The sequence below is a fragment of the Choloepus didactylus genome, chromosome 2, assembly GCF_015220235.1.
Source record: "Choloepus didactylus isolate mChoDid1 chromosome 2, mChoDid1.pri, whole genome shotgun sequence".
In the NCBI taxonomy this organism is placed as follows: Eukaryota; Metazoa; Chordata; class Mammalia; order Pilosa; family Megalonychidae; genus Choloepus; species Choloepus didactylus.
Genome location: NC_051308.1, coordinates 76,004,252 through 76,016,834, shown reverse-complemented (window position 1 = coordinate 76,016,834; position 12,583 = coordinate 76,004,252). Strand labels below are relative to the sequence as shown.

Here is a 12,583-nt window from a genome sequence, read left to right as displayed (position 1 = left end):
TATGTGAATTTTTCATTTAAATTCTGGTGTGTGAGTGTGGAATAAGTATGGAGTAAATGTGGCGAAAGGATGGAGAAATTATAGAAAAAATGCAGCAAATATGCAGAGAAAATGTGGAGTAAGTATGGAATAAGTGAATAGTTTTTTCTAGAGATTTTGTCATAAAAGAGGTATGAAAAGAGAGACAAGGGGGTGTTTAAGGTTTTGGCAAGAGGATTATTGAGGTGAGGAGCCATTAGATATTTTCTGGAAAGAAAGAGAACAAAAGGCAGAAGGAAGCTAAACAAAAGGGATATAGTAGAGGAACAAAAGGACTAGAGAGCCCAAGGAGGTCCAGGAATGACCCCACTGGAAGTGTTCAAACAAGTAATCTGGAAAGACAGGGGGATATGGCTAAAGAATAGGATATTTGATTTAATAGTTTAATGACTGATTCTCGGTGATGATTATGGGAGCGGACAATTAAGGTGGAGTAAAGGAAAAATTCATCGAAGAAGAGGATGTCAACAAACCAAGAAATAATTATTTATTTTTTTGTAGTGAAAATCACAGCTTCGATACCATACATTGCTTTGACTCATCATTTCCTCAGTGTTAACATACAAAGGACTGAAAACCATGCAAAATATGGAATGATTCACAAATTTGCATATCATCCTAGCACAAGGGCCATACAGATCTCTGTTTCATTTCAATTTTAGCATATATCCTGCCAAAGCAAGCACAAGAAATATTTATTTTTAATTTGCTGGGATAAGACCATTTTTATAATTTCATGTGTTTTACTTTTGTGCATTCAACGTTTTGTTTCTACAGTTACGTTGTGAGTCATTGAAAGCAGAGACTGAGTCTAAACTATATCTTTGCTCCACTAGAGCCTCTCAAAATTTCCTTCCTATGGAATATTTTGGTAGAACACTATTTATCTTAATGAAATAGTAAAAACAGCACTTCAAGGAGTTTTTCTGATCCATTTCCTGGCCTTCAGGAGGATAAGACATACTTGTTCTCTTCTCAGGTTTAGCAACTGAAATCCGGACTGGGCAAATTATTTATTCCAGGTGAGATAAAGCTACCTTCAAATGTATTCAAACTTAGTTGACTTAGAGAACGTATTTTCAGAATTTGTTCTACATAGAATAGTGTCATTTTGTCTTCTTTCAATGTATAGCTTTGTAAAATCAGTAATAAAATTATCATTACTAAGCATAAAGTGCAGGCTCAAATGAGTGTGATACAGAGATGACAGTGACAGTGCAGACATCAGTGTCTTGAGAGAAAAAGGAAGTGTGAACGCTGCCGATGTTGTCATCTTTCCGGTTTCAGAACCACAGGAAAGGTGATGTTCTGCTCATTCGCACACCGTTTCCCCGTCTTGCCCTTTTGCCACTAGCCTGTGAAATATTTCTATTGGACCAGCCCCCTCTGACTCATGCCCATCATCTCTAGCCCCCTCCTCCTGCCACAACTTGACAGTTGACACAGTTTAGGATTAAACTGTCAACTAACAAGTATTTAAGGAATTTTATAAGTCACCCTTGGAAAGTCATATTTATTCAAAGGACATGTGATGCTCCCATGTGATGTTCATTAAAAGTGGTAGTAGCTTCTTTCATGGCCCACTGGGCTCTCACCTCTGTCCGCTCTAGGAACAGCTCTCCCTAAAAAGGAAGGGTTATAAGAGTGCAGTGAATAGCTTTAAGAAGAGCACTGAATCAGTCTTACTTTTGATTGCATTCTGATCCTATTAGGCTGGTTCCCTTCTTTTTTTTCTTTTTAATTCAATTTTATTGAGATATATTCACATACCATGCAGTCATACAAAGAGCACATTAAATTGTTCACAGTACCATTATATAGTTGTGCATTCATCATCAAAATTAATTTTTGAACATTTTCATTACCACACACACAAAAATAATAATAAAGATTAAAGTGAAAAAGAACAATTAAAGTAACAAACCACACTGGGTTCTTTTTCTTTTTTTTCTTTTGCCCCCATTTCTCTACTCATCCATCCATACACGGGACAAAGGGGAGTGTGGTCCATATGGCTTTCCCAATCACGTTGTCATACCTCATAAGCTATATTTTTATACAATTGTCTTCAAAATTCAAGGGTCCTGGGTTGTAGTTTGATAGTTTCATGTATTTACTGCTAGCTATTCCAATTCATTAGAACCTTAAAAGGGTCGTTGTCTGTATTGTGTGTAAGAGTTCCCACTGGAGTGATCTCTTGGCTCCCTTTGGAATCTCTCTGCCACCAAAGCTTATTTCATTTCCTTTCACATCCCCTTTTGGTCAAGAAGATGTTCTCCATCCACGATGTGGGGTCTAGATTTCTACCCGGGAGTCATATTCCGCGTTGCCAGGGAGATTCACTCCCCTGAGTGTCAGATCCCATGTAGAGGGTGGGGCAGTGATTTCACCTACCAAGTTGGCTTAGCTAGAGAGAGAGAGGGCCACATCTGAGCAACAAAGAGGCATTCAGGAAAAGACTCTTAGGCACAATTATAGGCAGGCCTAGCCTCTCCTTTGCAGCAACAGTCTTCCCAAGGGCAAGTCCCATGGTAGAGGGCTCAGCCCATCAAGCCACCAGTCCCCTATGTTTGTGAGCACACCAGCAGCCATCGAGGTGCAAAAGCCCAACACCCCTGCATTCTCCACCAGCTCCTCAGGGGGGCTCTGCATATTTTTTTTCATTGTTTTTTTTTTTTTTTAATTAACTCTTTTTTTAAATTAACTATTAACTATATCAAAAAAAAAAAAAAATAAAAGAAAACCTATAAAAAAACATTTCAAACAAACCATAACAAGGGAGTAAGAAAAAGACAACTAACCTAAAATAACTACTTTACTTCCAACATGTTCCTACTCTATCTCAAGAAAATTACCTGATATAGCAACATTTCTGTGAACTTGTTCCCACAATACCCACCAGAAATTAACAAACCATAGTCATTCCTGGGCACTCCCAGGACATTAAATTTACCCATGATAGCTTATCTGTTCTTATTGGATTATCATTCCCCCTTCATTAATTGCTCTCTATCGCTAGTTCCCCTACATTGTACATTATAAACCATTTATTTTACATTTTTCAATGTTCACATTAGTGGTAGCATATAATATTTCTCTTTTTGTGCCTGGCTTATTTCTCTCAGCATTATGTCTTCAAGTTTCACCCATGTTGTCGTATGTTTCACGACATCGTTCCTTCTTACTGCTGTGTAGTATGCCATCGTGTGTATATACCACATTTTATTTATCCGCTCATCTGTTGAAGGACATTTGGGTTGTTTCCATTTCTTGGCAATTGTGAATAACGCTGCTGTGAACGTTGATGTTCAGATATCTGTTCATGTCACCACTTTCAGATCTTCCGGGTATATACCAAGAAGTGCAATTGCTGAATCGAAGGGTAACTCTACATCTAGTTTTCTAAGGAAATGCCAGACTGACCTCCAGAGTGGCTGAATCATTATATAGTCCCACCAACAATGAATAAGAGTTCCAATTTCTCCACATCCTCTCCAGCATTTGTAGTTTCCTGTTTGTTTAATGGCAGCCATTCTAATTGGTGTGAGATGTTATCTCATTGCGATCTTAATTTGCATCTCTCTAATAGCTAGTGAAGCTGAACATTTTTTCGTGTGTTTCTTGGCCATTTGTATTTCCTCTTCAGAGGACTGTCTTTTCATATCTTTTGCCCATTTTATAATTGGGCTGTCTGTACTATTGTCATTGAGTTGTAGGATTTCTTTATATATGCAAGATATCAGTCTTTTGTCAGACACGTTTTCCAAAATTTTTTTCCCATTGAATTGGCTGCCCCTTCACCTTTTTGACAAATTCCTTTGAGGTACAGAAACTTCTAAGCTTGAGGAATTCCCATTTATTTTTTTCTTGTTGTTGCTTGTGCTTTGGGTGTAAGGTCTAGGAAGTGGCCGCCTAATACAAGGTCTTGAAGATGTTTCCCTACATTATCTCCCAGGAGTTTTATGGCACCGTCTTTTAAATTGAGATCTTTGATCCACTTTGAGTTAATTTATATGTAGAGTGTGAGGTAGGGGTCCTCTTTCATTGTTTTGGATATGGATATCCAACTCTCCCAGCCTCATTTGTTGAAAAGACTGTTATGCCCCAGTTCAGTGGCTTTGGTGGCCTTATCAGAGATCAGTCGGCCATAGATCTGGGGGTCTATCTCCGAATTCTCAATTCAATTCCATTGATCAATATGTCTATCTTTGTGCCAGTACCATGCTGTTTTGGCAACTGTGGCTTTATAATAAGCTTCAAAGTCAGGGAGTGTAAGTCCTCCCACTTCGTTTTTCTTTTTTAGAGTGTTTTTAGCAATTCGAGGCATCTTCCCTTTCCAAATAAATTTGATAACTAGCTTTTCCAAGTCTACAAAGTAGGTTGTTGGAATTTTGATTGGGATTGCATTGAATCTGTAGATGAGTTTGGGTAGAATTGACATCTTAATGACATTTAGTCTTCCTATCCATGAACATGGAATATTTTTCCATCTTTTAAGGTCCCCTTCTATTTCTTTTAGTAGAGTTATGTAGTTTTCTTTGTCTAGGTCTTTTACATCTTTGGTTAAGTTTATTCCTAGGTACTTTGATTTTTTTGTTGCTATTGAAAATGGTATCTTTTTCTTGAGCGTCTCTTCAATTTGTTCATTTCTAGCATATAGAAACATTACTGACTTATGTGCATTAATCTTGTATCCTGCTACTTTGCTAAATTGGTTTATTAGCTCCAGTAGCTGTATTGTTGATTTCTCAGGGTTTTCCAGATATAAGATCATATCATCTGCAAACAATGACAGTTTTACTCCTTCCTTTCCAATTTGGATGCCTTTTATTTCTTTGTCTTGCCAGATTGCCCTAGCTAGCAATTCTAGCACAATGTTGAATAACAGTTGTCACAGTTGGCATCCTTGTCTTGTTCCTGATCTTAGAGGGGAGGCTTTCAGTCTCTCACCATTGAGTACTATGCTGGCTGTAGGTTTACATATATGCTCTTTATCATATTGAGGAAGTTTCCTTCAATTCCTACCTTTTGAAGTGTTTTTATCAAAAAGGGATGCTGGATTTTGTCGAATGCTTTTTCAGCATCTATTGAGATGATCATTTGATTTTTCTCTTTTGATTTGTTAATGTGTTATAATACATTGATTGATTTTCTTATGTTGAACCATCCTTGCATGCCTGGAATGAACCCCACTTAGTCATGGTGTATGATTTTTTTAATGTGTCTTTGGATTCGATTTGCAAGTATTTTGTTGAGAATTTTTAGCTCTTTGTTCCTTTTTGTTGTATGTGTTTAGTGCTAATTCATTAGGGAGATTGGCCTGTAGTTTTCCTTTTCTGTAGCATCTTTGTCTGATTTTGGTATCAGATTGACATTAGCTTCATAAAATGTGTTAGGTAGTATTCCATTTTCTTCAATGTTTTGAAAGAGTTTAAGTAAGGTTGGTGTCAGTTCTTTTTGGAAAGTTTAGTAGAATTCCCCTGTGAAGCCATCTGGCCCTGGGCATTTATTTGTGGGATGTTTTTTGATGACTAATTGGATCTCTTTGCTTGTGATTTGTTGGTTGAGATCTTCTGTTCCTTCTCTGGATAGTCTAGGTTGTTCATATATTCCCAGGAACTTGTCCATTTCCCCTTCATTATACTGTTTGTTGGCATATAGTTGTTCATAGTATCCTCTTATAATTTTTAAAATTTTTTCGGGATCTGCAGTAATGTCACCTTTCTCATTCATGAGGCTCTTGTATGCAACATATTAATGGTTCATATTTTTTTATCCTTTCTGCCAATCTATATCTTTTAATTGGGGAGTTTAATCCATTTACATTCAACATTATTACTTTGAAGGCATTTCTTGAATCAGCCATCCTATCCTTTGGTTTATGTTTGTCAGATACATTTTTTCCCTCTCTTTCTCTTAATGTCCTTTCATATACCCATACTGAGCCTCTTTAGTACTGAACCTTTCTCCATCTCTCTCTCCTTTCTTTGTTTCTCTGTCAGTAGGGCTTCCTCTAGTACCTCAAGTAGGGCAGGTCTCTTGTTAGCAAATTCTCTTGGCTTTGCTGGATAAAGAATTCTTGGTTGGCAATTTTTCTCTCTCAGAATTTTAAATATGTCATGCCACTGCCTTCTTGCCTCCATGGTGGCTGCTGAGTTGTCACTACTTAGTCTTATGGTGTTTCCTTTGTAAGTGGTGAACTGCTTTTCACTTACTGCTTTGAGAACTTGTTCCTTCTCTTCAGTATTTGACAATCTGATCAGAATATGTCTTAGAGTGGGTTTATTTGGATTTATTCTATTTGGAGTTCACTGGGCATTTATATTTGTGTATTTATGGTGTTTAGAAGGTTTGGGAAGTTTTCCCCAACAATTTCTTTGAATACTCTTCTTACACCTTTACCCTTCTTTTCCCTTCCTGGAACACCAATGGCTCATATTTGGATGTTTTATATTATCTATCATATTGCAGAGCTTCATTTCAATTTTTTATATTTTTTTCCCATTCTTTCTTTTGTTCTTTCATTTTCCGTTCTTTCATCCTTGAGGTCACTGATTCACTGTTCAGCTTCCTCTATTCTTGTTCTATGAGTATCCAGAATCTTTTTAATTTGGTCAATGGATATCCTGTGCCATGCTCTCATTGTTTGTCTTTGGTTCTTTGATTAATTGCTCCAAGTACTGTGTCTCCTCTGATCTTTTGATTTGGGTGTTTTGGTTTGCGTTATCCATATCATCTGGTTTTTTGATATGCTTTAAAATTTTCTGTTGTTTTTGGCTTCTTGGCATTTGGTTAACTTGATAGGGTTCTTTTAGGATATGTAGACTATTTCAAACACTTATTTCTAATTTGTCAGATCTACAGATTTGTGGGTACACTTTCTCTAACCAACCAGCAGGTGGCATCCACTTTGTTTTATGTTTATCAGATATATTTTTTCCCTCTCTCCAACTTTGTCTTTGTGGTGAGTGGGGGGCTGAGTCTTGTGGGGGTCCAATTGGTGCATGAAGTTTTTGTGTGTAGTTGGTGCTGCCAGCCCTGAATGTGGGGAGTGTGTCTGAGCAGTTAGGGAGAGAGGACAGCTTTAATAATCCAAACTCCCAGGTGTTCCTGGAGATTTAAAGCTGTTGCAATAGTCTAATCCTTCAATTCAGTCTCACCACAATTTCTCTCTGCCGCTGACCCACAAGTCCGTGGTATTGGTGTATGGCCCCTGGGACTTGCGAGTGGGTCCCTCTTCCAAGCTGTCCTCTCCTAAGGCCTCTGCTGAGGGAAGACTGTGCTACATCACAGGTGAGCACCATCCTCCAAGGGAAGTTCTGGGCTGCAGGGCCATGTAGGGGCATTCCCAGCCTGCTGAAAGGATGGCTGAATGGGGTATGTTAATTTCCCCCTTTTCACACAGCTCCACCTTCCCGGCTCCGGGAAAATTAGCTGCAGGTGCATGAAAGGCTATTGTCCACACCAGATATTTGTGGTGTGTGTGTGCATGTTGCTGGAAACACTTCCTGTCACAATGGGTTGTTTGAGGCAGCTCTGGGCTGTGGAGCTGGCACTGGGCAGGAGCATTCCAAGCCCACTGGGAAGCTGGCTATAAGGGTATGCCCTCCTTTTCTTGGGAAGTTATGGTGTTTAGTGAATTTACTCAGCCACTAGACTTATTGCTTTGTCCTTCAAAGTTATCTGAACTTTGCTCTTGCCTGGGCCCAAATTGCAAGTCTTTGAGGCTTTCTGTAATGGGGTTCTTAGAATAATTGTTTTAGAAAAAGACAAAAAGGTTAAAAGAAAGAAAGAAAGAAAGAAAGAAAGAAAGAAAGAAAGAAAGAAAAGAAAGAAAGAAAAAGAAAGAAAACGAAGGGCCCTCCTTGAAGATCTAATGGGGTACTGAAATGCTAAGAGACAAGGAGATTAGGGCCATTAAGGAACAATCAAGAAAGCAGAGAAACCCTCTCTTCAGACAAGGGTCCTCACCCTCTGGATTTGCATATGCACCTGATTCTGTTTGAGCCCTGCCCTTCTCTGTTTTATCTTCACTGGAACTCCAAAATTCTCTGTTTTTATTTTTTTGTTTTTTTTTGTTTTTTTGTTTTTTTTGTTTTGTGTTGCTATTTTTGCTAGCCTTATCTCCTCTCTGCTGGGCTGACTGCTCCCGGATTCTCTGGTGTCTGGTCTCAGTCTATCTATATTTGGAATTTTTTGATTATCAGTCTGAGTTTTCAATCAGAGATGCAACTGTAGTTCTCCCTCCTGGTTCACAGCACTGATGGCCCCTCCTCCCACAGGACTGAGCCTGGCAGGGAGGGGCATGGGCTCCCTGGTTGTGAGAACTTACAGATTTCACTGATCTCAGCTGTTCCATGTATTTATGAGTGTTGTATGAAGTATGCCCAAAGTCAAATTGCTCTGCAGTGTCTGGTCCACACAGTTCCTGGCTTTCTACCTACTGCCCTAGAGGAGTAACTAAAACCCAAACCTCACCACTCTGCCATCTTACCTCACCTTGCTGGTTCCCTTTTAATTGGATTCCCATATACTGAATTTCTTACTCCTGAACGCCCTTGTGTTGGTGACTGAGAGCAAATGAATCTTTCAGAAATGGACCACTTATTTGCATGGTGATTGCTGTTCCATCTCTACTAGCCTGGGTAATGGATCTTGGACATGGTTTTGCACTTTCTGGTTACATTATTTGCATACCACTCTCAGCTTAAATGGCACTTCTTACAGGGCCCTTTCCTGGTCCACCATTCTGAAATAAGTAGCTCTGACCCATTATTCTCCCACTGAGGGTAAGTATTTTCTATCATCACATTCACCACACTTTACAATCATATAATATTTGTTTATTTCTATATTTAATGCCCATCTCACCAATAAACTATCTTTCCAACTATCAAGTCTTTTCTAGGAGAGAGCACAAGCCACACACAGACATGTGCCTAGAGTGCTCTTGCTGGTAACAAAAGCAAGTGCAAAGACCTGAGATAGGAGATTTCCTGAAAGTTTGATGAAAGAGTAAGGAGTCCAGTGTAGCTGTATGAAGCAACAAGGAGGAAACAAATAGAGATGAGATGGGAAGAAATTTTCAAGGCTTTATAGGCCTGTGATGATTTTGGCTTTTACTCTGTGAGATGGGAAATCTTTGCATTGTTTTGAGCAGAGAGGCATGATCTGACATGTTTTAAAGATATTTCTATTTTCTGATTCCTGAGTATTTGTCTAAATTGAGGAGAGTTGAAAGAGGAAAAGAGGGGTGCTACTTATTGACTCCCTAAAATCTAGTACCCACTGCCTGACAGAGTCTATGCTGAATATTTTACTTGAATCATATCCTTTGGTTCCATTATTGACCATAACTGTTTAGCTAATTAAGAAACTAAGGCTTAGAGAGGTTAAAAAAATTATCCAAGATCATGTAATTAGTAAATTGCGAATTTGTGATGCACATCTAGATCTACTATCTTAAAAGCTCATGTTCTTAACTACTCTGTTCTATTTCTGGAGCATAACATCTGAATTAAGGATAGAAGGAGATGTGCCTGGAAAAGTTGGTGGTCTTCAGATTGTGAAAGATTTTGTATGCCAGATACAGTAGATATTGATTGATTTTGTCTGTCTAGTCCCTGCTCCCTTTCCTGCTCCAGCCATCTATTGCAGTACCTGATCTGCAGGGCTGAGATGAGCACCCAATCTGGACCTGCTTGTCAGAGTGACTCACAGGTTTATATCTGTTATCTTGACATAATTATTAAGAACTTCCTTTCACTCTCAAAAATGTTCTCGCTTAGGTGGAAAATTATATGCATCCCCCCACACTGTATCTAAGTTTGCCATGAAGGCCATCATAACTCTTCTTGAAGAACAACACAATGCTAAAGGATAGTCAAGTGAAAAGTCTGCTGACTATGGACACTTTTATAGATACTGGAAGAAATAAATCTAGAATTCAACCATGTCTTACCACTTCAACTATTACCTACCAAAGTCTAGACTCCTTTTATCTCTCACCTCTTCCTTTCCTGACAGAAGGATTACTCAAATTACCAGTGGCTTCACTGTAGAGTGATCAGGAGTATGCCCTGGCCTTTTGTCCCCCTACCAAAATATAGGTATCTGTAAGACTTTTCTCTGGCACAATTCATTATCTCTAGAAAGGAAGGCCCCAATCTCCTGTTTAGAGTGCCTATGCTTATTTGGAACAGGGGATTGGCTGGGATCTTACTATTTTGTAGGTAAACTTTACTTATTCCTCTTATTTTGGGCCCTGCCCTTTACCTCTTCCTTTCTTCCAGAATCCAAAGTCAATCTCATTTAATTTCTCCAGAGAATAGGCCTGCGGTCTCCTACCTGGGAAGTGAGGCATGAGTGTGTAGTAGCATGGTGACAGAGGGTGGAAAAGTGAACCCATATATATCTTAGCCAACCTGCCTAACACAGGTCACCTGTGATTGCTGCTGCCTCTCAGATGTGAGCCTCCCAGGGCTTTTCACTCCTACGTCACTATACAAAGAGGAACTCCCAATGGATTGAAGTGAAACACAAAGCTATACAACTAGTAGAAAAAAAATCAGGAGGATGCCTTTATGACCTCAGACTGAGGAAGGACTTTTTATCAAGATTTAAAATCACAAGCAATGAAGAATTCATAGGTTTGACTGCATAAAAATATAAGTTTTGATCAAGTTAGGGAAACATTGAAATGTTTTATATGCAAAAATATTATCTCTGAAAGGTGGGGCTATGTGGTAAAGAAAAGAGAAAACTCAAAAGAATGATTGAAATAAAATTGAGGCTAAGGAACAGGTGGCCTACATTAGGCAGTAGTGTAATGTGGTATGAGTTATGGTGGGAGAGAAATGTTGGTCTAGAAGTCAGTGGAAAGCTCTTGGGATAAGCTTTGTGAGATAGTGTAGTACTGAATGATGGTAAAGATTGCCTTGGAAAGGAGTGGATAGTGGCCATTTCATGGAGTAGATGTGAAAACATAGACCATTGAATGGATTATCTACACAGACCTTGAAATCTGAAAGGTGGGCAATGTCTAAGGTTGGTTCAAGGATAATATGGACTATGGAACTGGCAGATCATATCTCTAGGATTTTCTACTTCATTTAAAGAAATATCCCATCATGCACATCTATACAGAGTCATAACTGGCAGCCCTTAGGAATATCACATTTTTATCAAAGAATTATTATGATTCATTGTAATTTGACCATATTTCTCCTCTGTTTAGCCTCATCTATACAATAGGTATTTTACTTAGTGATGAGAATCTTCATTTTCTTACTAAACTGACTTTGAATTTCCACATTTGAATGTGTGCATACATAATTGTATCAGTGAATTCAGGGTGAAGGAAGATGAAATAGTGGGGAGGGCTGCTGAGATAGCCTAAGCAACATTTTAAGTCTCAGTATTTTACGAATGCCCTACTGGTTTCAGGAGAAGCTTTTCAATTATTTACCTACCCACTGACTTACCTACCCACCTAGGCTGACCCTCTTCCTGGTTTGATAATGATTGCCTGGAAGCCAAGAAAGCACTGGTAAGATTAGTCAGATTAATTCAGAGGAAGTTCCTTAAGAACTCATTTTATTTATGTTCTTTTACAAGCATTTCCACCCCCACTCTTTCCCCTAACCATTCACTCTCACCCCCCACCCCCCAAAAAAACAAACAAACAAACATTTATTCTGGTTCTTCGTGGGTGGCCCTATGTTTGTGATCAATGCAACAATTAGTGCAGATTCTAGGACTGTTTTTTTCTCATAACATGCAATAAAAGTAATCCTGTAAGCACCTTTCTTCAATCCTGGAGTTCATTTCTTTGAATTCCATGTCCTTTAATAACCACTCAATACTTTGTACACACAAGGATTCTACCTAATGGGATCCAGTAACCCATATGGTTTGAACAGGGTGAAGTAACTGCCTTAAGCTAAGGAAGGATCCAAGAGAAACTATTTGCTTCCAGACCTCTTTCAATTCTGCTGACTGCTAGTCCTATAAATTAATACTCAAAATGTTTCTCAAATGTTTTATATACAAAACTATATGTACATATATATATATATATATATATATATATATATATATATACACACACACACATTTTTAAAGAGCAAATTTTAGCTTCTGCAAATTACAGACTTAATGGCCTGCTATTATCCCCTCAATATTGTAACTGTGTTTTTGTCCTTAATACAATATGGGATTGAGTTTCTTAACAGATTCAGAGGAATATACTTTTATTATTCTGATGTTCTGGGAAAAAAATCCCCCATTGGATCAAGTTTTGTTTAACTTAAGGTTGTATCATCAATTTCATGGTCCACCCAAACACATTTTTGTTTGTTGGCTCCCCTTTCTAGACTAAAAACTGAGCACTTACCTTTGGTTAACACATTCTCTTCAGTAATTTAAAAGTATCAATTAGGTCACAGTTTTCTTTCACATTTAGTCATATTTTAATGGATTTCTAGGCCTTTGCTTTGTCCTGCCCCTTAAGAAATCTCTTCAGGGTTTAAATTTCAAACAATAA

The 12,583-nt window shown here is 38.4% G+C and overlaps 1 non-coding gene across 1 annotated transcript; it reads right to left on the bottom strand.

Annotated features, from left to right (window-relative positions):
- Positions 1 to 621: 621 nt before the first annotated feature.
- LOC119528309 lies at positions 622 to 725 on the bottom strand. The gene has a single exon (XR_005215621.1). It is a non-coding gene; the product is annotated as a U6 spliceosomal RNA (small nuclear RNA).
- Between the last annotated feature and the right edge of the window lie 11,858 nt (positions 726 to 12,583).